The following is a 27,132-nucleotide window of genomic DNA, read 5'->3' as shown; positions in this document are numbered from 1 at the left end:
TGGCTGCATGCTAAGGGACGCGCTTGCTGCACTGTTACAAAAGGACCATCCAAGAAGGGAACCACTGGTGTGCACAAGGGCACAGAAGTAGGAGAGAACACAGCTGGAAACGAAAAGCAACCTATTCAGTTCAGTTCAGTTCAGTCGCTCAGTCGTGTCCGACTCCTTGCGACCCCATGAATCGCAGCTCGTCAGGCCTCCCTGTCCATCACCAGCTCCTGGAGTTCACTCAGAGACGCGTCCATCGAGTCAGTGATGCCATCCAGCCATCTCATCCTCTGTCATCCCCTTCTCCTCCTGCCCCCAATCCCTCCCAGCATCAAAGTCTTCTCCAATGAGTCAACTCTTCACATGAGATGGCCAAAGTACTGGAGTTTCAGCTTTAGCATTATTCCTGGTTGGTGCAAATGTAACTGCGGTTTCGGACCGACCGTAAATTTTAAATCATTAAAACTAGGCTCAAATACATCTTTTAATCAAAATAGGAGCCATTACAATCCACACATTTTTGCCGACAAGAAACGTTTGTTTATTCCAGTAGCATCAAAATCCATGCCTCAGGATTTGATGAACTCTTGGAAAGCACTTTCCCTGCAAAAGGTTTTTGAGATGCTTGAAGAAGTGGCAGTCCGTTGTCGAGAGATCAGGTGAATATGGTGGATGAGGCAAAACCTCATAACCCAGAGGAATAGCATGAGCAAAGAAATGAAGTCCAGAAAGAATACAAGGAGCCAGGGGCACAACTCACCGTGTGTTTGCTCTTTGGCGACTCCCCTCCAGCATCTGACTCCACGCAGGTGCCTCCGTAGCCCTTCCTGTAGCTTACCAACGTCTCTCCCCAGCAAGAACACACATTCCGGGAGATCTGGGATGTGCCGTCTGATCTCTGCATTTCTTGCACACGCTCCCACACCTGTGCATAATTAGCATTGAGCACCAGCTTATGGAAAGAATGTGTCTCCCTGTGTACTTCCATGAGGGCAATTCCAGGCACCTGGAACCAGGTGGGATGTGGGGATGCAATGGGAGATGAAATAAGAAACAGAGCTGCAGCCAGACCATTAACAACTCAAACCCCTTCATTAAACAGTTTAAACTTTATAGAGAAAGTGGACAGTTTTCATCCTGAGACACCAACGGCAATTGTCTGACCAGATAAGAACCTATTATGAGGAACCTTTAAGATTAGGAATGTGAGAGATAGTGAGAGGGGCAGAGGACTTGGCAGCAATTTAGTTGGTGCTAACCAAGTGTCAGGTATTGTGCTAAGTACTTTGTGGAAGCCTGTTATATCACTGGGCTTCCCAGGTAGGGCTCAGTGGTAAAGAATCTGCCTGCCAACGCAGGAGACACAAGAGAAGCAGGTTCAATCCGTGGGTTGGGAAGATACCCTGGAGGAGGAAATGGCAACCTACTCTAGTATTCTTGCCTGGAAAATTCCAAGGACAGAGGAGCCTGGCGGGTTACAGTCCATGGGGTCACAAAGAGTTGGACACGACTGAGCACGCGTGCTGTTTCACTAAATCTTCACGGCACTCTGAAGTATGTAGCATTATTCCCAGTCTGAAGCTAATGAATCTGAGTCCACTGAGGATCCCTATAGATCCCTAAGTTTAAGATTCCTTCCCAACCACATCTGACTCTGAGAACAAAGCATTATTTTGAGCAAACAAGTATAAGGTACCAGATAGAAAAAAATGCCAGCACTGATCAAGAAGGAAGCACCATCTTCCAACAGGCCTAGGGGTGGTCCTCTCAAGGGAAGCTGAGGCCCAAGACCAGGAGCACAGCAATGATTTAACCTTGTCATGAAAAGTTTTAACACCAGTTTTAAAATATGCAGACGTACATCATTTTTTTGTTTGTTTGTTTGCTTTATCCTTTTTAGGTGGTAGAAGAGCAGAGATATTTAAGAACTTTTGTCCTGGATTAATTTTTTCCATAAAATTTTCCACATAAGGAATATTTAGAGGGACAATTATTTTCTCCTTGAAGGTATTAATTTGTTCTTATTCATTTTTATATTGATTTAACAATCCTTCAGTCAGAGTTGAAGAGCTATAATGTATTCTAAACCAACCTGAACCTCATCAGTTTAGGAATGATAGAAGGCATGGTGGCAAGAAGATGGACATCAAATGACAAGCTCAGAATCATAAATGTTGTTTGTGGGTCATGATTTTTGGAAATACTTGTAACGGAAAGTTTTTTGGTAAGCAAAGAAAAGGAGGAAAAGCAGGTATGGAGTAGAAGAGAGAAAGAAAGAGACCACAGATTTCACTGCAGGACACAGTGATATTTTCCCAGAAGCAGCCTCTTAAAGCCAGTTTCTATCAGGAGGCAAAATCGTAACTAATTACAAGTTAAAGTTTACTGTCATTGTCAAAAAAACCACAAGGCAAGGTTGGGAAAAAACGTGAAGATCCCTATTGCCTGGAATGAAGGCACGCATCCGTGACACGCAGAACAGACAGTGGATGCCTACAGACTTTTGGAAAGAAAACAAACCCCCAGGTGCTTTTTTTTTTTTTTAATGACCATTAGATCATAACAGTTTAGACAGTGAAGAAACGGGGACTGAATTAGAAGACATCCTGACATAAGGAGACTATGATGCTGTTTCACAGAGCAGTATCATAAAGAAAATAATTAGAAAACACCTTAACCTCTTAAAAGGTATGAATTTACTTCGTTTCAGTATTAATGAACTTAACTGGTGATGTGAAATTATATCCTAATGAATCAGTGAATCCAGAACATACTCATATTGTGTTCACGATTCTAAATCTGATGCCTCTTTAGTTGTTTTCTTCATTTGGCTGAAGAGTCAGCAAAAGCTCGGAACACATTTTCAAAGAGTCAAAATCAATTTCCTGATTCTTTTATTCTTTGTACAAGTATTTTTCCTAACCACATATTAAACACAGCACTCAATACTAGTGTGCCCTGGGGGCCGGGGGCTGATGATAACTGGCACATTCCAGAGACAAGGACTTCTAATGCTGCAGCAGAGGACACCTACACAACAAAGAACTAGAATTTAAGTAGCAAGCGCCACAGGAGAGAGACGAACGTGCCCCTAGGAGTTCAGAAAACGGAGAAATCTGGCCAAATAATCGAGGACAGCTCCAAACCGGAGGAACCAAACAAGTTCCTAAAACTAAAAATGCCCCCATCTTTGGCTTTCAGAAAGAGATTTCACCTAATGCCACATTTTTTGCTTTCCCTTCATGGGCTCATTGTTTGACTGAGAGAAGAAATCCTGACCTGTCTCCTTCAGGATTAAGACACTTCTAAAATAAATACAATAGCAAACAAAAATTAGCTAACAACAGAATTCCTAGACATGTCTTCAAATTAGTGACAATAATTTTATCAAAGTAAATGGTAAAGTTAGTGGCAAGTTGAGATGATTCACCCTTTCCTTCTCTGTGTTTTTCACTCATCCATACAAGAGAAATTATCTTCAGTTAATCAGGCAACACACCTGCAACAAACAAATAACACACAAACAACCTGGCAGTATTGGCTATAATGGCTAGGGGAGACCGAGGGAGGAGACACATTCCATCTCTGACCCCACCTCCAGATGTAAGGTATATCCCATTGTATTCTTCACCTTTCCTCACCTTTCAGCAAAGACTAGGGTATAACCATGTTCTCATAACTAGAGCGAGACCCATGAGAATCACCTGGACAGCTTTCAAATTACAAACGTAATGTATCTAAATTTTGTCACATATATTTCACTGCCTTGAAAAAAAATAATGTATCTAAATGCACTTCCTTTTGAAAAGAAAGAAAAAAGAGAATGTTAAAAACAGGTCTAAATCTCCCACCATGTCTGAACTCATTCACTTCCCCAGACACAGATGTTCCTCTCAATTTGGGGTGTATGTAGCCTTTCTTCTATTTTTTTTTAATGAACAATATATGGTGTTTTCTCTGCTTTTGATTTATACAAATGGTATCACATTATTCATGTCATTCTGCAACTTGCTATTTTTCCTCTCAAGGTGTTTCTAAAATCTGTCCATGTTTGTTTTGCATATAAGATCTGGTTCATTACTCTCAAGGCTTCCTATAATTACAGTCTGCTCTATAGGACCATTTCCCACTGATAAACAGTAAGGATGTTCCCTCTTGTTTACTATTATAGTGTTGCAAAGAGCATCCCCTCTGTCTCTCTGTGCAGCTGTGGAATCAACAGAGATGGCCTGGAGCCTATAGGTTGCTCACCACCTCCAGCCTTTCAGCTTTGACGACAGGAGGAACCCTCAGGAGAAACTGCTGCTATTGTCTCAGAACTCAAATTGCACCTGGCCCAGGGGGAAAGGGCTGAAGAAGGAGACCTACAGAAGCTGAAGGAGCTGAAACTAACACAACACCGTAAATCAACTATACTGCAATTTAAAAAAAGAAGAGATGAGCTATCAAGTCTGGAAAAGACGTGGAAGAAACAAATATATATCACTAAGTGAAGGAAGCCAATCTGAAAAGGCTACAGACTATATGATTCCAAGCACATGATATTCTGAAAAAGGCAAAACTATGGAGATGGTAAAAAAGACCAGTGGTTGCCATGGGGTGGGGTAGGGGTGGGATGAAAGTCAAGAGGATTTTTAGGGCACTGAAACTACTTTGTATGATATTATAATGATGGACACATGTCATCATATATTTATTCAAACCCGTAGAGTATACAATACCAAGAACGAATTATGATATACACTACAGATTTTAGGTAATAATGATGTGTGTATGTAGGTTCATCACTTGTAACAAATACACCACCCTAGTGGGGGGTCTTGATAACGGGGGAGGTTATGCATATTTGCCATGGGGTCACAAAGAGTTGGACACAACTGAAGCGACTAAGCATACAGGCACACACAAGCATATTTGGGGGGCTGGTATATGGGAAATCAGTCCTTCCCGTTGGCTCAGTGGTAAAGAGTCCACCTGCACTGCAGGAGACACAGGATCTATCCCTGGGTTGGGAAGATCTTCTGGAGTAGGAAATGGCAACCCACTCCAGAATTCTTGTCTGGGAAATTCCATGGACAGAGGGGACTGGCGGGCTACATACACTCCATGGGGTCACAAGAGTCAGACACTAAACAAGAACAAAATGTGGGAAATCTCAGTATTTCCCCCTCAATTTTGCTGTGTATCTAAAACTGATTTTAAAATTGTCTCAATTTTTTTCTTAAATTCTTTATTGCCAGAGGCCTACAAAGAAGGTAACTGCCTCATTTTTTGAGTTAAAGGAAATTCATTTTCTCGATTTTAAGTGTGAAGCATATGACATTTGAAAACAGTAAGTCAACACAGCACTTCACCAAGACTCCTTCTTTATTGGATTTTCATCAAGATTGAAACAGACGAGGCTTCAGGAGAAGGAAAAAAAAATTAATTAGTTTTTTAAAGCTGAAAGGTGTAGCTGAAACAAGTAATAAGCCAAGAGTAGAAATCCAACAGATTTGCTTCTCCCAGGGAGAAATGGGACACAGCCAACTCTGTTACATTCTAATAGGTGTCATAGGGCAGGACTGGACTGAATGTCCCTCTGGAGTCAATGCCAGCAGCCAGGGCCCATTTACAGCAGCACAGACAGCAGGGGACGGAGAATGTGATTCTGGAAGCTCAGTCTCCTGAAAGAATCTCCCGCCTCATCAAGACTTCAAGGAGCTGAAAGCTGGGTACTTGAAGAGAATTAAAGCACCACAGTTAAAAAAAAAAAAAAAAAAAAAAGGACGGAAATCCACTGACTCTCTCACTTTTTCGGTTAGATTACTTCATCCTGCCAACACCAACACTTTCCTCCCTCAACTTTAGGAGTGACGAGGGATGGAGGTGAAACAATTCGTCCTTCATTGCTTTTTCTCTTAGGAGAGAGAGAGGAAAACAAGAAAGAAAGAACTTCAGAATAAGTTAAATACTTTCCCCTCATATAACTATTATCTAACTATTCTCAAATTGGGGTTAAAAAACAGACATATGAAATCATGGGGGAAAAAAATCAAAAGGTAGAACAAGATATTTTGGCCAAAAAAAAAAGTAAAACAACTAAGTAGTGAGAGCACCTAAGACTACACCTCATATACACATTCCTAACATAGCTCTGCACCTGCTATGGTAAAAGGAATGCAGTTTTACATGAATCTACTTTTATAGTGAAGGGTGAGGGCAAATCTGGTAGGATCTAAATTCGTGCATGTGCTAAGTCGATTTAGTCGTGTCCAACTCTTTGTGACCCTATGGACTGTACCCCCCAGGCTCCTCTCTGTGTGAGATACTCCATGCAAGAACACTGGTATCTTTCTGACCCAAGATGGAACTCAAGTTTATGTCTCCTGAATTGGCAGGCGGGCTTTTTTACCACTAGTGCCTCCAAGTTCATCTCCTATTCAATATTCAAATCCAAGTGAAAAAGAGACTCCAGACAAAACAAGTAACTCTTTGCTTCCACTGGCTGCCTTCATCTGTGCGTTACCAAAGACCCAATTAGAAATGCCCTAAACTCTCAGGGAACTTATTACATCACCGGAGTCCAGAGGAAGATGAGTTCCAGAACTGATGAATATAGTGATTCAGCAGCAGGGTCCTGGACCCAGGGTCATTCCATCCTCCCACCTCATCACTGGGTCTTCTCATAATCACAAGCCAGTTACAGCGTCACATCCTCAAACACCGATGTCCAGAAGTTCGTGTCTCTTTAAGAGCTAAGGTGCCCCTTTCAGAAACTACTTCCCGTCTCCTTATGGAGAAGTTGATCATAGGTCCATCCCAAGCCATTCACGAGGAAGCAGAATGAAACCTCCGTGATCTGGTTAGGCCAGGCAGGGTTGAGTTGAGTCCCATGGGTGGACACAGGAGCTAAGGCAAGGCTCTGAGTGAGCCACTGGGAGCACAGGTTTGCTGCTGAAAGCCAGTCTCTGGTCTACATTGATCAGGTTCAAAATGGGCAATTTCCATAACTTTTCTTGTTTAATATTTTGCCTATTAAGAAGTCTAATGAATAAAATGTTAGCAGGAACTAAGCTCATCTGACCCATCTTTATGCCAGTAGTCAGAGCCCATTCTAAATGAGCAATTTGAAACCTTTTTCCAGGAAGCATTCCTCCTAAACACCAACAAACAGCCAAAGACCACTTAACTTCTTTGTTGAGAAAAACACTCACTATTGACATGAACAGGTTTGAAAACCCTGGGTGTTCAGACAGCTACCTTGTTTTGTCTACCTAGAATTCTTCTTTCTGTCGAAAAACATAATCCCCTACCGCCTCGTATTCCTCTGCGGTGCTGGTAGACCTGCCAAACACGGTGCCAACCACAGAGGTGACTTGAGGCCCAGGCCTTGGCAATCAGGGAGCTCCCATCCCTTGACTACAAATTAGACCATCAGTCAGATACTTAACCCTCACTCAGGCAGGCAATGACGACAAAAAAAAAAAAAAAAAAAAATCCTTCTTTGAGATTTATCAGATGAAAAAACAAAATAAGTGTCACCTTTCTTTTCTGGGATCTGGCCATGTTTAGATGCTAGGGACCACACGAGACAACAAGGCCAAGAACATGGCAAAAAAGAAGAAAAGCAGCAGAGACTAGCAGCCGTGAGAGAGAGAGAGAGGAGGAGAAAGAGAAGGCAGCTAAGAGGTGGGTCCAGTGGGCTTGGCGCTGTGACAGATAACACAGTTGCCGCCAGTTTTCTCCCTGTATCCACCACTTCTGCCCTGAGACTCTGCACTTTCCCTCACCTCCACGGGGAGCATATATTTTCCCACTCCCTGCCTCTGGGCTTGATCAGGGGACTGACTGTGCCCAGTGGCACGGTAGCACACATGACCCAGCGAGGGCTCCAAGTGCCCTTCCCATCACCAGGAGACCCTGCTAGGGGAGAGAAGCCAAGGGACCCCGCTTTGCACCACAGACTCCCGCACCCCGTCTGCTGATGCCTGAGCACACAGTGAGACCAGCTCAGCTGGGACAGCCACCCTCAGATGTGTGCACTAAGTCACTGCTCGCCGTCCCAGGTCACTGACATGTGTGTGGTTGTTCGTTACACAGAAATGGCCCCTGTGAGCCAGGAGATCACTCCCCGCTTTTCTTCACCTGCTGTCTGCCTGTTTGTTTGTTTTTGATCACCAAAATGGAGGCTTCAAACAGGGCAGGGCTTTTTGCCTATTTTCTGCTACATTTCTAATACCAATAAAAAGGACTGGGACACTGTAGGCACTCAATAAATATCTGATGAATAAAGCAAGTTTGAGCTGTGCTTCTCTCACTTCAAGCCCAACCTCTGACTAATACAAGCCACAGATCAGACAGGGTTTTTTCCCCCCTTTGATTTTACAGCATATATTTACGTCACAAAAATTACATCAATAGAATTTAGTCTAGTGGTTTTCTCCCATATTGAAGGATTTTCAGGGTCAACAAATCATTAATGTATCAAGGGCTGGCACAAAAGTACAGATTAGCACTTAATGAAGTCAATCCTCAACTATTTCTTGACAGAGAAAACACAAGCCATAAAGCCCTAAACGCCACACTAACACGCTACAGCAATGCTACTCTTTTCTTAACCTACACCTCTGCATGTTATTGAGACCAGAGACCGCCATTTGGTTTTGGTTTCTTAATTTTTATTTCACAAAGAAAAGTTTGATGAATGGCACGAAGAGCTCCTTCGGGCCTTTTACCCAGACTCATCCACGGTCAACATTTTCCTCCATTTGCAGTATCATCTGCTTGCTCCATTTCTTCCTCTGAATCATTTCAGAGGAATTGCAGACATGTTTGTGTGTGTGTGTTCAATCGCTCAGTCATGTCAGACTCTTTTCAACCCCATGGACTGTAGCCTGCCAGGCTCCTCTGTCGAAGGGATTTTCCAGGCAAGAATACTGGGGTGGGTTGCCATTTCCTTCTCCAGGGGATCTTCCCAACCCAGGGACTGAACCTGCATTGGCAGGTGGGTTCTTTATCACTGAGCCACTAGGGAAGCCCCGTTTTCATGAGTGCAACATTTTAAAAAATTTGTAATTGAAACTAAATTTATCTAATAGGATTTATTCTTTCTTGAGCTTTGTACAGAATTACGAATTTAAGTTCTCTGACTCTAATAATTGATTTAGGGTATAGTACCAAGGAGTTTTATTAATCCTAATTTTTTAAATTGTGGTAAAATGCATGCAAGCTTTATCATCCTAACCATTTAAAAAATATATAGTCAGTAATGTTAAATACATTCACATTGTTATACAACCATCATCTATGCATCTCCAGAACACTTTTCACCTTAAAAACTGAAGCTCTGTGCCTACTAAACAATAATTCCCCATTCCTCCTTCTCTCCAGCCTGTTGCAACAATCATTCTGTTTCCATCTTTACGAATTTGACTATTCAAGGCACCTCATATAAGTGGAACCAAGTGGACTCATTCAGAGCTTTTTTGAGGGAAGGGTCAACAAGCTTATTTCACTTAACAAAATGTCTTAAAGGTTTAACAATGTCGTAGCTTGTGTCAGAATTTCCTTCCTTTTTAAGGCTGAACAATATCCCGTTGTGTGTATGGACCATCTTTTTTTATTCATTAATCTTTCCATGAACCCTTGGGTTGCTTCCACATTTTGGCTATTGTGATTAATCCTGTTATGAACTTGGGTGTACCTTGCTTTGAATTTGGGTGGAATTGCTGGATCATCTAATAATTCCATGTTTCATTTTTTGAGGAAGTGTCATGCTGTTTTCCATAGAGGCTGCACCATTTTACATTCCCATCAGCAATGCACAAGGATTCTAAAGGATTCTAATTTCTACATACCATCAACTACACATTATTTTCTGGGGTTTTTTTCCTTTTCTTTTCCTTTTTCTCCTCTTAATCGTAGCCATTCAAATAGGTGTGAAATTGTATCTCACTGTGGTTTTGATTTGCATTTCCCTAATGATTAGTAATCTTGAGCATACTTTCATGTGCTTACTGGCTATTTGTTTATCTTTTTTGGAGAAATATTTGTTCAGGTCTTCTGCCTATTTTTGAATTGGGTCATTTCTTTTTTTGTTGTTAAGCTGCAAGAGTTCTTTATATATTCTGAATATCAACTTTTTATCAGATACGACTTGTAAAAATTTTCTCCCATTCTGTGGGTTGCCTTTTCACTGTATTGATTGTATCATTTTATGCATAGACCTTTTAAATTTTGATGTAGTCAAATTTATCTATTTTTCTCTTTTGTTGTCTGGGATTTTAGTGTCATATCTAAGAAATGATTGCTAAATCCAATGTCATGAAGCTTTCCTCCTATGTTTTATTCTAAGAGTTTTAGGTTTTAGCTCTTGTAATTAATACATTTAGTTAATTTTTGTGCACAGTTGGGTAAAAGCCCAACTTAATTCCTTTGCATGTGGATATCCAGTTTCCCCAGCATCACTTGTTGGAAGGCCTGTTCTTTCCCCACTGAATGACAATGGCATCTTACTAAAAGTCATCTGAGCATATATGTTCTCTACTGGGTTCTCTATCATATTCCACTGGTGTATATATCTCTTCATGCCAGGACCACACTATATTGATTAATGTAGCTTTATAATAAGTTCTGAAATCAGGAAGTATTGAGACATCCAACTTCAGTTTTCCTTTTCATATTGTTTTGGCTATTCAGGGCCTCAAAAATTCATATGTATTTTACAATGGATTTTTTTAATTTTTATGCAAAGAATACCATTAAGATTTTGACAGACTGAACTGATGTATACATTGCTTTAGGTAGTGTTTGATATCTTTATAATATTAAGTCTTCCAATCCATAAGTACAAAATTTCTTATTTATTTGTGTTTTCTTTAACTCCTTGCAACCATGTTGTGTACTTTTAAGTATACAAATCTTACACCTGCTTGCTTATGTTTATTCTGAGGAATTTTATTATTTTTATGCTATTATAAATGGAGTTATTTTCTTAATTTCCTTTTCAGATTGTTCATTGTTGGGGTACAGAAATGCAACTCATATTTGTGTGTCAATTTCTTGCAACTCTGCTGAATTTATTAGTTCTAGTGGTTTTTTTGTGCAATCTTAGAGTTTTCTACATATAAAATTATGTTGTCTGCAAACAGAGATAATTTCACTTCTTCCTTTCCCATTTGAATGCTTTTTATTTCCTAATTGCTCTGACTAGGACTTCTAGTTCTATGTTGAATAAAAGTGATAAGAGTGGGCATCCTTTTCATGTTCCAGATTTTAGAGGAAAAGCTTTCAGTCTTTCACCATTGACTGTGTTAGCTGTGGGCTTTTCATATATGACCTTTATTACTTGACCATTATATATGACCATATTATTTTCATATATGACCTATATCATATGTGATTTTTATTGAGATAGCTTCCTTCTATTTCTAGTTTATTGAGTATTTTTTTATGAAAAGAGTTGGATTTTGTTAAATGCTATTTCTTCATCAGTTGAGATGAATATATGCTTTTCTTCCTTCATTTTGTTAAAAGCAAACGGTAAACAGCCTTTTCTCTTGCTCTTTGATTAAGAAGGTAAAACAAGTTTCTATAACAGCAAAATATATAACCTGCCTTCAAAGATAGTGCAAGTTCATTCATTCATTTAGTCAAATATTTATTGAGAAAATGTTCAATTTGTGGCAAGTGACTTTCTTCGCACTAGACTTCAAAGATTGAAAGCATATATCCTTTCCTTCAAGAGTATCTTAGTCTACTGAGGGAGACAGGCCCTTCCTCAAGCAACCCCATGAACTCTATGCTCTAATCACATTATATCAACCACATCCCCTGTCTGTTTATGGAGTTCCCTGAGATCATGATTTTCTGACTCTCCTCCCTTCTTTGCCTGTCAAAATCATAAACATTTTTACAGTTCTAGTTGAAATTCTACTTCTGAGAAATACTCTCTGATCACCTTGTCCAGAATTAATTTCTCTACCTCTGCAATCTCTATTATACCCTACTTCAGTTCAGTTCAGTTCAGTCGCTCAGTCGTGTCCGACTCTTTGCAACCACATGAATCGCAGCACCCCAGGCCTCCCTGTCCATCACCAACCCCCGGAGTTAACTCAGACTCATGTCCATTGAGTCGGTGATGCCATCCAGCCATCTCATCCTCTCTTGTCCCCTTCTCCTCCTGCCCCCAAACCCTCCCAGCATCAGAGTCTTTTCCAATGAGTCACTCTTCGCATGAGATGGCCAAAGTACTGGAGTTTCAGCTTTAGCATCATTCCTTCCAAAGAATATCCAGGAGTGATCTCCTTTAGAATGGACTGGTTGGATCTCCTTGCAGTCTAAGAGACTCTCAAGAGTCTTCTCCAACACCACAGTTCAAAAGCATCAATTCTTCGGTGCTCAGCTTTCTTCACAGTCCAACTCTCATATCCATACATGACCACAGGAAAAACCATAGCCTTGACTAGACGGATCTTGGTTGGCAAAGTAATGTCTCTGCTTTTGAATATGTTATCTAGGTTGGTCATAACTTTCCTTCCAAGGAGCAAGCATCTATTAATTTCATGGCTGCAATCACCATCTGCAGTGATTTTGGAGCCAAAAAAAAAATAATAAAGTCTGACACTGTTTCCACTGTTTCCCCATCTATTTCCCATGAAGTGATGGGACCAGATGCCACAGTCTTCATTTTCTGAATGTTGAGCTTTAAGCCAACTTTTTCTCTCTCTTCTTTCACTTTCATCAAGAGGCTTTTTAGTTCCTCTTCACTTTCTGCCATAAGGGTGGTGTCATCTGCATATCTGAGGTTATTGATATTTCTCCTGGCAATCTTGATTCCAGCTTGTGCTTCTTCCAGCCCAACGTTTCTCATGATGCACTCTGCATATAAGTTAAATAAGCAGGGTGACAATATACAGCCTTGACATACTTCTTTTCCTATTTGGAACCAGTCTGTTGTTCCATGTCCAGTTATAACTGTTGCTTCTTGACCTGCATAGAGATTTCTCAAGAGGCAAGTCAAGTGATCTGGTATTCCAATCTCTTTAGAATTTTCCACAGTTTGTTGTGATCCACACAGTCAAAGGCTTTGGCATAGTCAATAAAGCAGAAGTAGATGTTTTTCTGGAACTCTCTTGCTTTTTTGATGATCCAGTGGATGTTGGCAATTTGATCTCTGGTTCCTCTGCTTTTTCTAAATCCACCTTGAACATCTGAAAGTTCACGGTTCATGTATTGCTGAAGCCTAGCTTGGAGAATTTTGAGCACTGCTTTACTAGCATGTGAGATAAGTGCAATTGTATGGTAGTTTGAGCATTATTTGGCATTGCCTTTCTTTGGGATTGGTATGAAAACTGACTTCTTCCTGTCTTGTGGCCACTGCTGAGTTTTCCACATTTGCTGGCATATTGAATGCAGCACTTTCACAGCATCATCTTCCAGGATTTGAAATAGCTCAACTGGAATTTCATCACCTCCACTAGCTTTGTTCGTAGTGATGCTTCCTCAGGCCCACTTGACTTCATATTCCAGGATGTCTGGCTCTAGGTGAGTGATCACACCATCATTATTATCTTGGTCGTGAAGATCTTTTTTGTACAGTTCTTCTGTGTATCCTTGCTATCCCTTCTTAATATCTTCTGCTTCTGTAAGGTCCATACCATTTCTGTCCTTTAGTAAGCCCATCTTTGCATGGAATGTTCCCTTGGTCTCTCTAATTTTCTTGAAGAGATCTCTAGTCTTTCCTATTCTGTTGTTTTCCTCTAATCTTTGCACTGATCACTGAGGAAGGCTTTCTCATTTCTCCTTGCTATTCTTTGGAACTCTGCATTCAGATGCTTATATCTTTCCTTTTCTCCTTTGCTTTTCGCTTCTTTTCTTTTCACAGCTATTTGTAAGGCTTCCCCAGACAGCCATTTTGCTTTTTTGCATTTCTTTTCCATGGGGATGCTCTTGATCCCTGTCTCCTATACAATGTCTCGAACCTCATTCCATAGTTCATCAGGCACTCTATCTATCAGATCTAGACCCTTAAACCTATTTCTCACTTCCACTGTATAATCATAAGGGATTTGATTTAGGTCATACCTGAATGGTCTAGTGGTTTTCCCTACTTTCTTCAATTTAAGTCTGAATTTGGCAATAAGGACTTCATGATCTGAGCCACAGTTAGCTCCCGGTCTTGTTTTTGCTGACCCTACTTACTACTCTGAAAATTAAGGGCTCCTCTCTCCATGGGATTTTCCAGGCAAGAGTGCTGGAGTGGATTGCCATTTCCTTCTCCAGGAGATCTTCCCAAACCCAGGAATCGAACCTGGGTCTCCCACATTGCAGGTAGACATTTTTACCATCTGAGCCACCAGGAAAATCTTAGAGAAAGCATCAAGTATTTATCCTGCCTTTCTTATACCATAATGCTTCAAGAGAGCCAAAGAACAGATGGTAGAAAGTTATTTAAAGAAATATTCCAGTCATAAATGCAGATGAATGATAGAGTTAGAAAATAACCATTTATAAAGCTCTAATGAAATGACAGATCTTCTAGGCAACAATCATCAGTGGATCCTAAAACCCTTAGATGAAAGGCTGATAGAAAAATTAAGTTGACAATCCCTGAACCCAGTCATCACTGCAATCAGCATAACCAGACATTATGTGCTTCAAGAAATGATGCCAAACAAGTACACTGCAAAGTATTTCTGCTGAAATAAACTGAACCTATATCTAATCAAGCCTCTAGGTCTAATCACCAATCCATAAGAAATACAAGTAAAGGAACAGGATAAGCAAGACAACAATGAAAGCAATCTGCCAAATCCATAGAATGTGGCACATTCTACAAGGATGATAAACGTTCTGGTTTCGCTAACAAGACCATTAAACAAAAAAGGAGGACAGACAGTTATAGAATAAAAGAGGCTGTGAGTCACAATGATTTACAATGTGTAGACCTTATTTGGATGCCAGTTCAGACCAACCAACCATGAAAACGACATCACTGATACTGTTAGAAAAATGTGAATAATGAGTAGGTATCAAATGATACTAAGGTTTACTGCTAATTTTCTTAGGTATGCTAATAGCATGGTTATGTTTTTTAGAAGTCTTTATCACTTTGTGTTGCACAGCAAAGTATTTACTGGTGAAATGATATGGATACGGGGATTTGCTTTAAAATACTTCAAAAATAAATAGATAAATAAAAACAATGACATAGATGAGAAATAAGAGTGGTATAAAGCTGGACTATATATATAGAGAGAGAGAGAGACAGAGACAGAGGTAGAGAGAGGTTCATCATACTAGCCATTCTTTTTTCGTACACATTTGAAATTTTCCATAATAAAAAGTAAAACAAAATTTAAAGCAAACAACAGCAAGAAAAACACTCTGATGTGGAAGGGCCCTGGAGCATCAGACAGTGGGCATCTGTGTCAAAGTTCAGATCTGCTACTAACTAGGGCTCTGGGCATCAGCTGTTTTATTCTTAGTGTGAAAAGCTGGATTTGGACTTCTAAAAGCCTCTTCCAATTATAACATATTATGACTCTGTTACTCTGAAATCCCCATCTCTGGTTCCTTCTCAAGAATCCTTTCCCAACTAAGTAACTGTAAACAAGACAGGAGTTTCCTCTAACTCTCCCAAGACTACTCTCTCTGAGTATATGACTTGCCTACCTCACTTTCTATTCACTCATACAGAGAAAGCACCACAACTAATTTCTGTATATCTAAGTCATTCAGCACTTGCTGTACCCCATATATACATCTGCTTCTGTTTTACGTGCACATATACATGTCGATGTTGTAAGTCGGGGACTGTAAACTAGGACTTAGCACACTGTCAGCATGAAGCAAACATATACAATCATAATACTACCGTGTACATAGTGACCTTGCCAAGCAATATGTTGCAGCTGCCCTAACTGTCCATAGACAGAACACAAACCTGTATATTCTGGCTTAATTTGCTTCTTTTCCTCCTGCCCAACATTATGATTTGTCATTTAGTGGATTTTATTTCCAGGGATGAGAAATGTGATTTAAGGAATAGGTAAAATAGGCCATTCAGTATTGACTTAATCCATAAGATTTCTCTTTTCCCTCATGAAATCAGAGTGTATGACCCTCTTTCCTGAGTAAGGACTGCAAACTTCTCCAATTCTGTCTTTTAGATAACTTCTAAAAAACCAAGTAGTGATCATATGAAAGCTTATGTGGATTTCTTTTCTATTTGGGGTGGGGAATGGGGTGAAGAGAGGGAATAAATGGCTGTGTTATGCGTGTTTGGCTTATTCCAACAGAATCATCTTATTTTGCCTATATGTAAATTTGCTTATAGATAAATTTTCTCTAATCTATCCTCTCAACTCTAGAGTGACCTGATCTAAGGGAATTAACCACTACAGGTTAGTGATAAAGGTTAGTGAATATAGCAGAATTTTCTTAAGGAAAAAAAAAAGTGACTGTAAATTTCCATCACAGATTGCAAAAGAGTAGCTCTGTATTCTTGCAAGTGACCTCACAGGGCTATGTTGCTCAGGTAGTACCTGCTTACTGAATTGCATACAAACTTTTCAGCTCACATTCTGTACACAGGCTAAGGATAGTTCCTACTTTCAGGGATCTGTTACAAGTATCCAGTGAAGTATATACATGAAGTGTTTAACACAGCACCTGGGAGCAGTTGGCACACAAGATAGTTCTTTGTAGGCACTCCCTTATACCCCCTGAAGTCCCTAGAAGGAAGACATTTTCAATAAACATTTGTTGAATTAATATACTGAATGATATCATGAGAATAAGTTGTTCAATAATCGTGAACAAATAGAGGCTTTCCCTTAATCCAGTCATATAACTTGTCAGCCAGTTTTACACCAAGTGTTAAGAATGCCCCAGCATAGAACTTTAAAATCAAATAACTCAATTTTGAAATTTTAACAGGTAGAGTTCATAAAAGGAAGGCCCATTTATTCAGATGAATCAAAGATGAATCTAAGATATAATCATATTTTATGTGTACAAGTCATTTACCCTAGAATCAAAGCACTCACCACATATCTCATTAACCCTTGTAACACCCACAGGAAGCAGGTAGATGTCAGAGAGGATCCCCTTGTTATTGATGGAGAGAGAGCCTGAGGCCCAGGACAGTGAAGGGACTTGTCAGAGGCCACATCAAGTGAGTGAGTAATGGAGCAAGAAACGGAACTAAATTCTCGTCTTTATCCTCAGTGCACTATTAGGTTTTACCGCGAAGTTGCCTAACTTCTCAGTTACTTTTTATTGTAAAATCCATTTTTAGATAAACCCTCCTCTTTTAAGAAAATTAGGCAAGGGTATGTGATTCAATAACTAAGTTAGAAAAAAATGTAAATCTATTAGGTTTTTTTGTTTGTTTTGTTTTAATGGTTCCATGATGTCAGTTAACAACAAGAAAATGGAAACAAACGTTGGTTCAAAACCAAACTACTTCATAAGGCAAATCGCTGCCTTTTAGGGCAGTTAACGTGAACGCTAATTTGCAACTGGAAACAGAGAACTTGGTTTTGAGTTTCCAAACAGAACTGTAGAGGTTGAGCATATTTCTTCATTGATTCTCCTAAGATTCTACCTGGGGAGGGGGCGGTGCATAAAGGAACTCTTCTTAATTGACTCATTAGAACAAAGATTACCAAAATTTTCAGGTATTTTCATCTCCACATTTCCCCCAGAAACCTGCAGGATGAGTAGTTACGGTTTTAGTATCCCTTGACTGAAAATAAAGGCGAAATGACCAAAAGCTCCTATGAATTCAGGGGCATTCTCAATGAACTTGTATTTATTCCCCTCTATCTCCCCATACCAGAAAAAACCTACGCGCTGCAAAAGCGTGCTGGATGGACAGATTCCCCTACCCCCGCCAGTAGCTTCCAGGCGAGGACCCCGAAGTCGGGGGCGCAGGGCCAGAAATTTGGAGTCTCCGTTCGCTCCATCGCTGGAGTAACGGGAGAAAAACGGGCTCACAGAGTCAACCACTCCATTTCCAAGTGCGTTCTCTGAATGAGAACGAGGAACTAGGTGCCAGGGCCTTGCAGCTCCGCAAGTCTCAACCCCCGCTCCCCAGCGCCCCCGCGCTCGCCCCGCCGGCGCCGTGTCCGCGAGTCCCCGCCGGAGCTAGGCGCCCAGACCGCCCCGCGGAAACCCGCGCCCGAGCTCGCCCCGCACGCCAGCGGCCAAGGGCAGGCAGGCTCTCGGTTCCCAGCGGAGTAGTTCCCAGTTTCTAGTTTCCTTCTCGACACGATTTCACCCTCGGGGGCTTCCACGGGGACTGGATGGTAGCCGCGCCCCAGGCTGGGGAAATCCGCGCCCGCGTCGGGCTCGGTCTATCTGGCCTTGTGTGGCTTATTCCTACCCGGAAACTTCGAGTCGCGTGGGCCCCGGCTGGGACTTTGGAGGGAAGGAGTCTGAGAAGAGACTTCTCTTACTCTTCTGGGCAGTGTGCTGGGCCCACGCCAGGCCCTCGTTGGCTTCGGAGCAGCTCGGCCAGAACCTCAGACACACCCGGTAGCCGAGGAAGCGCAGAAAATGTTTGACTGGCCGGAGCCTCTGGCTTTCTCTCCACCTTCAGACCTTCAGAATCCAGGCCTATTGTGCCTGAGGCTCGCGATCGTCTTTGCCTTCTTCCCAAAGGAAGGTTGGGACTTCGAGCCTGGACCCACATTGCGGGGATTCTGGCCTCTGCCCCACCTCAGCTCCACCTGAGCAAGTTACTGACTCTCACTGCTCCTCAGCTTCTCTGTGAAGCGGGAGTTTTCAGAACACCGACTTCAGAGCGTTGTGAGAACGATATGAGATAAAACATTTACAGCGCTGGGGCACAAGGGCTATTCTTCTCATGTCAGGGGCTGCTTGGCAGAGATGAACAAGCTCAGTATATAAGGAATTTATTGACCCTGTATGCCAGGACCTAAGCTGAAACTGCAAAGAAAGCGGAGAATGTAGCAGGCAAAAGTAGCTGTCCCCTTGGAGCTTGCCTGGCTTGTGGGTGGGGGGCGGGGGGAGGCAGGGGAAGGTTAGGGAGAGGGCAGGGGGTGATCTTACACAGCAAACACATAGTGTGTACAATGTGAGAACAGGCAGTGGGGCCCAGATGCACCTTTAAACAAGGCAGGCAGTTGAGCAAAGTGAGGGCAGGCAGGGAGTCATCGGAGAAAGTGGTCCAGCTAGAGGGAAAATCACAATGGACCTACTCTCCAATTTGCTTCTAAATCCTCTCATGCCCTTCCCACTTTCTGGACCTCCTTCCCCCCCCCCACCCCCCCACCTCAGCAAGCATGTGACCCAAGACCCCTCTCTAGGGAGCTCTGCCTATGGAAACAGGCTGGGTAACTGAAGGGAAGCTAAGTTCCAGCACCAGTTCCAGCCTACTGTGTTTGTCAAATGCCCCCTCTCCATCCCACCTCACAGTCCGCAGCCCATCCTTACACGTCATCAAAAGAATTTCCCTGATAGAATCATAAGGGGGGAAAATTCACATTCTTGAATCCATCTTCCCCTTCTCCCTTTCCATGGAAGATGATGGTGCTGACAGAAACCAAATAGAAGTGGCCCCCACCCCACCCCAGAGCTCTCAGTAGGAGCAGTGACTGCACACCTCCAAGACACTGCACACAGAAGCATCAATAACAGAGAAACAACTTCAGCTGATGCTACATTCTTCTTCACACTGCACCATCACAAAGAGAGAAACAGCTTCTAAAAGCTAGGTAAGGCATAAGGCGTATATGCACCCTTACCGGTCAGGCTGACCACGCACTGTCAATCTCATATATCAGTAAAAATCACTACCATTTACTGTGCTCTCCTTGTATGTTTAGTGTTCTGAGTGTATTCACTTATTTAATATCATTGGTAACCCTATGAGTATCTACCTTCATTTTACAAGAATACTGAGTTTTAGAGCAGTTAAATGACTTGCCCCAGGTCACAGAGCTAGGGTTTTGTTGTGAGTTCCTTCATAATAAAATAAATATTTATTGAGTGCCTTCCACGTGACAGACACTATTCTAGGTACTGGAGACACTGCAATTAAAAAAAAAATTAATCCCTGCTCTCCTGTATGTGATCATTATTCTTGGGGAATAAGAAAGAAAAGTAAATACAGGATATGAGAAGTAAAGTACTGAGCAGAAAACTAAAGCAGGGCAAGGGGAAAAGGAGGGGATGCAGTCACCATGATAAACAGGTGGTCAGGGAGAACTTCACTCAGAGGGTGATACTTGAGAACAGAACAGAAGCAAACCATGACTTTGTGAAGAAAAGTGCTCTAGGACTTCTCCGGTAGTCTAGTGGTTAAGAATCCACCTGCCACTGCAGAGGACGAGGGTTCAAACCCTGGTCTGTAAAGATCCCACATGCCATGGGGCAACCAGTCCATGGGCCACCACTGAGCCCAGGCACCCCAGAGCTCATACTCCTCAAAGAAGAATAGCTCCCTGCTCACCGCAACTAGAGAAAGCCTGAACACAGCAACGAAGACCCAGCACAGCCAAAACTTAATAATTTTTTTTTTTAAAGAAAAGTGCTCCAGAGGGCACAGCAAGTGCAAAGACCCTGAGGCATGACTAACAGGAAAGGCAGGGTGGCTGGGGAGAGTGAGCTTGGGCCAGAAGACAGGGAGAGAAGGGGTCAAGAAGGGGTGGTCACTCAGGGTGCAGACTCTGAAGGACATAGGCTGTGACGCTGGGTGAGGTGGGGAGTCACTGGGGGCTTCTGAACTCCCTCCTAGAACAGGGTCACTCTGGCTGCTGTGCACTGCAAGGGGACAAGGCAGAAATCTGCAGAGCGATTGAGAGGTTGTCATAACAACTTAGGTCCGAGAAGATGAGGGTGTGGACTAGCAGAGGTCGGATTCTGAGGATACACGGAAGAATGAGGCTCAGCGTTTTCCAGTAGGCTCCAAACCGAGTGTAGAGGGAAGAGGACTCAAGGATGGTGCCAAGGTTTTGGCCTGAGCACCTCCTGGGGGGGAAAAAACCGACTTGCTGTTAAGGAGGGAGTAGGTTTGGGGACAAAGCTTTCCAACAAGTTACATTTGAGTATGTTGTAAGCCTTTGGGTGGAGATACAAACGCTGCATGCAGTGTAATAAACAAAACTGGAGGTTGGAGCTCAGGGTAGTTCCAGCTGGAAATATGTATATTTTATTATTATTTTTTTTTATACTGGGAAATATGTATATTTTAAATGGGGAGGGGGAGAAGCTGGAGGTGCTGTTAACTGCCAGAGATCACTTAAGGGGTGAGGGCAGTAGGGGAAAAGAGGGCCAGGTGCGCCTCTACTTTCCCCACTTCGGCAGAACTGAAGAGTGAGGGAGAAGAGCACAGCCTCGGGGATTGGCTTACTAGGTGTTTCCACTGTTGAAGCTCTGCCTGCTCAGCTAGACAGAGATAATCCTCCCTGAGGCAGCTAGGAGGGAGCAAGAGATTGGGGAGCCCCATTGGGTATGAAACAGCCAGACGTTCAGGTGTCCAGGATGCCCCGCAAGTCACTAAATCTCTCATGTCAGTGTACACGGCTGTAAAATGGGGATACTAATACTCTCTTGGGCTTCCTAGTGGCTCAGCTGGTAAAGAATCCACCTGCCATGCGGGAGACCCGGTTGGATCCCTAGGTTGGGAAGATCCCCTAGAGGAGGGCATGGCAACCCACTCCAGTATTCTTGCCTGGAGAATCCCCATGGACAGAGGAGCCAGGCGGGCTACAGTCCATGGGTCGCAGAGTCGGACACGGCTGAGCAACTAAGCACAGCACAGAACAACATGCTCTTACTTAGTAGTAGTCTGGGTTGCGTGTGCGAAAGTAACCCAGAAAACCAACTCTTGCCTCTTTCCTGTTACTCAGGGCTCTCCCCTGCATTGCACATCCTATCTCCCTCCACGCATTGTCCCCTCTTTGTACACGCCTCCCCAGTGCAACATTGGTACAAAATGAGTTTTTCGGGAAAACATGAATGAAACCAGAAAAGGGGAGTGGACTCCAGAGCCCAGATCGGACGCCTGGGTACCGGAGCAAGCCCGCAGTTCACCCACCTAGAAGGGCAGGGATCGCGGGCACCGAATCTGGTGCGGAGCCTCTGTGGCGTGGCTCTGCCTCGAGCCTGGAAAGGAGGCGCGGTCCCCGACACCACCCACTCAGCCCTCGGACACACAGCCCCTACGCGAGCGCCTTCTTCTACCGGCAGACGAGGCGGGAGGGGTCCCGGCGCTTCCGCCCAGCAGCGAGGGGCGCAGAGCCGGCCGCGGTTCTCCCGGAACAGCTCCGGGAGGCTGGCGGCCGTCGCGCTGCGGCTGTGCCGCCTCCTGCACGCAGGGTCAGGGTCTTGAAGAGGACCGGGAGACGGGCGCGCAGGGAACCTGGGGATCGCGGCGCCCCAGCGCCCGTCGCGCCCGCCTGAGCGCACCGGGAAAGGCGCTTTTTATATATATATTAAAAAAGGGGGGGGGGGGGACTCCTCTCCTTACTACGGTCCCTCGGATTTCTAAAGGGAAGGAGAACCTAGATTTCTTGTAGCCAGTCATCCGAGGAAGAGCGTGTAGAACCCTCTCTGATCTGAGACCACACCGTTGGTCTGGTAGAAGCAGCCCGGGCCCCCAGGAGGCATGGAGTCTGCCCGGGAGACTAGAACGTCCGGAGAACTCAAACCGTGGGACCATTTCCCATGCCCGCGGGTGAAATCCTCGGGGATGGTGCTGAGGATCTCACCCGTTATTGTAGAAATTCATTAAACCGAATTTACAAGGCATCTTTTCAATACCTTCCAGCGAAATGGGCCTAGCAACAATGGGCCCAATCTAGCACAATGGAGGAATTGATGAAGGTGCTTGGCGCAGTGGTTCTTCAACTTCTGAGGGTCACAAATTTCTTCAACATTGGACGCAAGCTATGGATCCTAGCTTGAAAACACACAACACTTTGGGATGCATGTTTGACATTTCAGGAACACACACACACACACACCCCTCTGTGATAAGAGGAATCACACCTGGAGCCCTGGATAAGAACGGTGCCTGACAGAGTATGCACGGACTTTGTGATCTCTGCAGAGGAAAACAAAAACAAAACATCTACAGGGGTTGTTTGGGTGGTTGTTTTTTTCCTCAGTAACAAGTGGACAACAGCTAATCAAGCGATCAAGTGAGTTTGGTGGATATGAAAGGACACAGACCTCCTGGAAAAGAAAAGATGCAATTAAAATAGAATCTTTGTCTTAGGTTGTCCTGCCCTCTCCAAACCACCAGCAAAAAATGTAATTAGAGCAAAAATGTTTTGGAAGGAAGTTAGGAAACAGGGAAGATTTCCTCAAATGTAATGGTGACAGTTCTGTAATTTTTTTATTCTGTTAACCAAGATATGTCTAAGTTATAAACAAAAAGCTTTGATGGCCTCAGAGAAGCAGTCCATGTGCTGTTTTAGGGGTAGAGGAGAGAGGGTAATGGGGAATGCCTTCCGTACTGCTCCAAGGACAGCAGCAGCCCTCCACCATCTCACTGGCCTGCTGGTGATGTTTTTGTGTAACAGTGGAGGATAACATATCTGTCTTATTTTGTTTCACCAGATGGAGAAAATGCAACAATATTGAAAAAAAAACATTTCCTGTTTTTTTGTTCTTAACATAAAAAGTACTTTATGGCTATTTTTTTTTTTTCAGCGTATTTTCTCCTCCTCTGGGGCACTTTTTAAAGCCTCAAAGCATATATTTGCAAGGAGTCTTTGGATTTTCACAATATTCTTAACTCTCTATAACCAAGACTTGCTGGACCTGCTCCATTAGGGAAACTTGTGTTTTACAAGCTGTAGCCGATAACTGCAATAGCTAAAGCTTTTTTTTTTTTTTTTGAGGGAAAAATCTAAACTTAAAACACTTAGTATTTATGGGCCATCGCTTCTTCTTTTATTACCCATTTAACCATGTCTTTTCTTTGACGCTCATCCAGAGAGACTCTCATCATCCATGGCTAGATCAGAGAAGCCAAAAGGAAAGGTCTTCATCATCTCTAATCTCCATCTCTCACCTCCCTCCAAAGCAGTTTACAATAAAGAGAACTCACTCCCACATCCTGATCCCTGTGCTGCTTTGATCTTCCCCATCATTTTCTTATTAAAAACAACTGCTCTGTTGCCACCACCACCAGTATTAAGTTGTCTGAGTAACTATTTTCATCCTTAAATTTTTAATTTTGAAAATCAAGTCATATATTAGAGTTATTATGGCAAATACAATATCCCCACTTGAAAAACAGGGGAAATCTGTAGAACACAACCTATTAATTTTCCACCAGTTAGAAAGCACTAAAATGCTACTTTCTGAATATGGGTCTCTGGTTTTCCAGTCTGGCTTCTTCCTGTCTCAGTCACACCACCTTCATGGTTTCCTGGATTATTTCTTTCACTGAACAGTAATTAAAAATGAGCAAATATTAAATTTCATACCCATCAACAACCATTTTAAAATGTGCATTCTGTAACAAGTTACCAAACTCCGCCAATGATGCAATATACCACCAAATTCCAGAGAAACAAAATAATCTGAATAAGCCTTCAGATTTCAGTCTTAGAATTTAGTAACTACACGTTTCCTCTTTACAAATGAGTGGGATCAAATAATTTAGCAAATAAAACATGTAAAACAAAGGTTAGAAAGCTTATGCCATAGATTTTATACATAAAGATTATAATCAAATTTTGGGGAAAGGGCATTAACATTAGTCAAAGTTAAAAAAGAAATTAACAAAGCAAGGTTCTTTAGATTTTTATATGATACCTAGACTTGTATACAAGTCTATAGGGAATTCTTTCATTCACAGTTAGACATATACCTCCAGATTCTGAATTTCAGGGTCCCTAAGATCACAAGCACTTTCCACTTAGAATTATCTTCCTCCAGGAAATATGTTCTCATCCTACAGCTTTCACCAGGTGGGGTGGCTGGGTCAGGAGCTGTTGCTACAATTCCCTCAGCCACATGTTGGCCTTTCAGCAGAGCACTGACTGAACATTTCTGCCTTTGCTCAGACAACTGTGAGTCTTCCCTGATAATGTATAAAGTGTACCAGGGAAGGGATTACATCTATTTTGTTCAGTATTGTATTCCAATACTTACTAAATATTTAATGAATTAATAGTAGACTTGATAAGTGTCTTTTTGTTAAACCTAGGGAAGCGAAGAGCAAGAAACAGAACCAGAGATGAATTCCCTCCATCTCTTTCATTCAATCTAACGAGGAAGCCTCATGAGTAAAAGGAAGGCTGCATAACAACTGGCCAGACACCTGAGTTTAAAACCCAGCTCAGACACATGCCAGCTGTGTGACTTTGGAGAAGTTACTTAACCTCTCTAAAGCTCATCTCCTTTTCTGCAGAATGGTATAACAAAGCCCACCTTGTAGGATTGTTTCAAGAACTTATAAACATAGAAAACACATGACACATGTAGGCAGTCTATAAACAAGCATTATAGAAACAACAGGGACCTACTATAGAGCACAGGGAATTATAGTCAATGTATTGTAATAACCTAAAATGAAAGAATCTGAAAAAAGAATACACATATAATTGAGTCACTTTCAGTTCAGTTCAGTCGCTCAGTCGTGTCCGACTCTTTGCGACTCCATGGACTGCAGCACACCAGGCCTCCCTGTCCATCACCAACTCCCAGAGTTTACTCAAACTCATGTCCATTGAGTCGGTGATGCCATCCAACCATCCCATCCTCTGTCATCCCCTTCTCCTCCCACCTTCAATCTTTCCCAGCATCAGAGTCTTTTCCAATGAGTCAGCTCTTCGCATCACGTGGCCAAAGTATTGGAGTTTCAGCTTCAGCATCAGTCCTTCCAATGAATATTCAGGATTGATTTCCTTTATTTATTTTTTATTTTATTTATTTATTTATTTTTAATTTCCTTTAGGATGGACTGGTTGGATCTCCTTGCAGTCCAAGGGACTCTCAAGAGTCTTCTCCAACACCACAGTTCAAAAGCATCAATTCTTCAGCACTCAGCTTTCTTTATAGTCCAACTCTCACGTCCATACATGACTATTGGAAAAACCATACCCTTAACTAGATGGACCTTTGTTGGCAAAGTAATGTCTCTGCTTTTTAATATGCTGTCTAGGTTGGTCATAGCTTTTCTTCCAAGGAGTAAGTGTCTTTTAATTTCATGGCTGCAGTCACCATCTGCAGTGATTTTGGAGCCCTCCAAAATAAAGTCTGCCTTTGTTTAAAACTAGCATATTAAAAACTGATTGTGACCAAAATTAGCACATTAAAATTAACTATACTTCAATTTAAAAAAGGTTAATTTAAAAAACATTATCATCATTCATTCATTGATTGTGGGTCTGCTATGAGCACTGGGGATACAAAGATGAATAAGCCAAAACCCTTCCTCAAGACATCAGTCTCATAACTAATACAGCAAATGTGGTACCAGAGACAATCAAAAGGAATTGTTGGAGCAACTCAGGGGAGAGAGGGGTACAATCCAAACAGAGGGGAGCATATGACTAGAGATAGCTTCCCATTTACTGCAAAATGAGCCCCCAGTTTATTACAATGACTGATGGGAACCCATCTAAAATCACACTCACATACACTATCTTCTCTCTGACCTCATCTGGTATTATTCCCTTTGCTCTCTCCTCTCCTGGATGTGCTGAGCACACTACACCTTAGGGCTCCGCACACGCTGTTCCTTCTGCCTAGATTTTCTTCGTCTGTTTATCCGTGTCTCACCTCCTTTCCTGTCTTTGCTTTAATGTCACCTTTTCAACAAAGCCAACCTTGATCAGCCAATCTAAAATCACACTCCCCCCAGGTGCTATAAAATGTGCTTGCTTCTTATGTTCATTGCCTACTGTCACCAACCACCCCCTTCCATATAAACTCCACAAGGGCAAAGATCTTAGTTTTGTTCCCCAAGGTATGCCAAGGGCCTAGCACTCGGGCTGGCACACACTAGTGTCAAAGGAATGAATCAAGTGTGGCTGGAATGTGAAGTCAGGGCAGGAAGCGGAGAGGTAAAGCTGGAGAGATGTATGGAGGCTTGAATGCTGCAGCAAAGAGCTGAGATTTTTATCTGGTAAGTAAGGGGAAGCCATTAAAGGTGACCGGCACGTTTAGATC

Source organism: Budorcas taxicolor, chromosome 9 (genome assembly GCF_023091745.1).
Source record: "Budorcas taxicolor isolate Tak-1 chromosome 9, Takin1.1, whole genome shotgun sequence".
In the NCBI taxonomy this organism is placed as follows: Eukaryota; Metazoa; Chordata; class Mammalia; order Artiodactyla; family Bovidae; genus Budorcas; species Budorcas taxicolor.
This window is presented reverse-complemented; position numbering follows the sequence as displayed.